The following is a 2,947-nucleotide window of genomic DNA, read 5'->3' on the forward strand; positions in this document are numbered from 1 at the left end:
CAAAGCCAATGCTTGGGAATGTCTGCTTCTGGAACATTTGAATGCACTTGAGAACTCCCTGAGAAAGAAGCATTCTAGAGTGTAAATGTCATGAGCCAGTTATATATGATTCTCTGGTTAAGTCCACAGGAACCCAGTCTGGGCTTCTCGCCTTTGGAAAGAGGTACAGCATGGCTCCCAAAAGGCCAACTACAAGTCAAAGGCCATGCATGATGTTTTGACTTTTCACCATCAAAATTCATCTATCAGTGAGGCACAGTTCATATGACTAATCTTGTTTGATTTGGCAATGAAGTGAAATGTCAATAGGCTTCCTATTTTGACTGAAATTATTAAATATACCAAAGGGAATATTACATGTGTGTTAGTCATCCCAGAATAAAGATGAGCATACATCCCTGAAAACTTCAACTCCGCTAATGGGATAATGGATCACCAGAATATTTTATATTTCAAATGCATACTTTGTTCACATTCTTGCTTCACTTGGAGAATTGTGTCACTGTTGCCAAAGTCTTGGGTTTCCTTTACTCCATGCCTGGATTCTCCATTGACACTAATGGGAATTTCACCTTCCAGCACAAGACAATATATGGAACTAAAATGACAATAGCAGAAGGAAAATAATACATTTTGTACATTGTGCTACAGAATATTTTTTTGACTGTTTCTGTTATAGTCATTGACTATTGCTAAGAAAGAGCCATTTGGAAACCCAAAAACATATTGTCTCTGAGGCTAGTCTTTTGAAAACATACTTTTACCCTTACATGTCATCACAAATTACATAAAAGAATAATTATAGATCAATCTACATAGTTTTAATTTTGTGGTTGGTTAATTATAAAAGCATACCTCTCTGGCACTGCCATTAGTCTATAAGGTACGTGTGTCTTGCTCTGTGGCAAGGTCGGAGTGCAGTGGTGTGATCTCGGCTCACTCCAACCTCCGCCTCCTGGGTTCAAGTGATTCTCCTGCCTCAGCCTCCCGAGTAGTTGGGACTACAGGCATGCGCCACCATGCCCAGCTAATTTTTGTATTTGCAGTAGAGACGGAGTTTCACCATGTTGGCCAGGATGGTCTCGATCTCTTGACCTCATGATCTGCCTGCCTTGGGCTCCCAAAGTACTGGGATTACAGGCGTGAGTCAAAGCATTTTGGGAGAAAAGATTGTCCATATTTTCTTAAGGAAACATAATGCAAAATCTGCCATTTACTGAAATTAAAAGTATGATGAAATTTTTGTAGTTCATGTTCACACATTAGCAATAACCTGTAGAGCTATGAGTTGATAGAATGTAGCATTAAAAAAAAAAAAAAATCCTCTGTGAAAGAAGAACAGATGCAAACCCCATTTATATGAGTGACCAAATGTCAAAAATGTAGTAAAGTGGTTTGTGGACTGTCCTGTTCATTATTTTGCTGACTTCGAAACCTTAAAGTGTTTTGTATCCTTTTCATTATCTATAAAATTATGAATTGTAATGGAATTTACACAAAAATCCTCCTGGAGAGTGGAGATTTTACTGCATAGTCAGCTTTGCCTTATAATCCAATCTTCCCCAATGCAGTTGGTATGGCAGTTGCCAAACTCAAACAGCAGGATCTCTTTTGTAAAGAAAAGCATGAATTTGAGCTACAAAATGAGCAGAATATTTTTCTATTACTCTGGATGTTTCCTCTTGCTGAGTTTACATGAGAAGTCTAGCAGGAGATGTTATTAAACAGCCTCAGAAATTAGCCCCAAAACAATTATCTTGGTTTAGCTATGGAAAAAGACACCAGAGGCTTAATGAAAAGAGCATTTGAATTTTTGTGATTGAATATCTGTTGGACACCTCTGTAGTTATTAACCCTTATGGATAGGATTTCAGATTTTTAAAAATTATTTTTAATTGAATTGGTTTTGGAAAACTGGAGATTAAAAACAGTTTTCAGGCCTGTGTTAAGAGATCCCAAAGCAAACTGAGAAATAATGGATTCTTTAAAAGTTTGGTTTAAACCTTGCCTCCTGGCAAGGAATATACCCTTTTCAACATAAATTAGAGTTTTCATATTACAATAGATTTATAGAACTAAGTAAGAAAGAATATCTCTAGTCATATAGGCCACCATACGTTCCTTACAATCATTATCTTCCAACATCCATGGCTTTCTTTGTGTTTAGTAGTAAATTTGCTATGAATTAAAGCTTCCTACAGATTCCTTAAGACAATATTCCAAAAGTTACTATATTTTTCAGTTTTTTATATTTCTCTACACATAGCCAGAACATCAGGTTTCCCAATCCTGCTTCTTTCTCTGCGTTCTTTTACCATCCCAAGTAATTTCTCTATCTTTATAGTATTTGCTATTTTTAAATATTTTTTGGCTGTTATCATGTCAAATCTTAAGTTACTTAGCCAGTTGCTTTAATCTTTCCTCCCAAGCCCCTCTCCCAACCTCACCTCCCCAGTCACTTCATCATTTTTTTTTCTTTTCTCTTTACTCTCTCCAATCTTCCACATATTTCTGGAATTGAGTTTATCTAAACCGAATGCACTTTTCCAGGTGCATCATATATCATCCCCTAGGTCTGGGATATGATGGTTCTTTGTATACAGCCCAATGCTAGTGGAGTTTGTCTTTTTTTCTGATCACTGTCAGCATGTTGACTCAGAGTGTTTTTTGAACATCTCCCGCTGATTCCTGAGGGAGCCTTTCTGCAAGTGGGCTATCCTCTACCTGGTAGTCTATTTTTAAAATGTGATATGGGAGAAAACATAATTTTGTGGACTGTGTTAGAAAACATGTCCAGGTACCACATTCCACCCCCTGCCATTTTTAGAAACAAATCTATTTTCTTGGCATTTATTTTTGTTTAACTATATTTTATTATGAAAACGTAATGGTAGCATATGCAGACAAATTGCTGCTGAGGTTGCCAGAGTGAAAACAGAGATTCTTC

Source organism: Mandrillus leucophaeus, unplaced genomic scaffold, assembly GCF_000951045.1.
Source record: "Mandrillus leucophaeus isolate KB7577 unplaced genomic scaffold, Mleu.le_1.0 Scaffold184, whole genome shotgun sequence".
Classification (NCBI taxonomy): Eukaryota; Metazoa; Chordata; class Mammalia; order Primates; family Cercopithecidae; genus Mandrillus; species Mandrillus leucophaeus.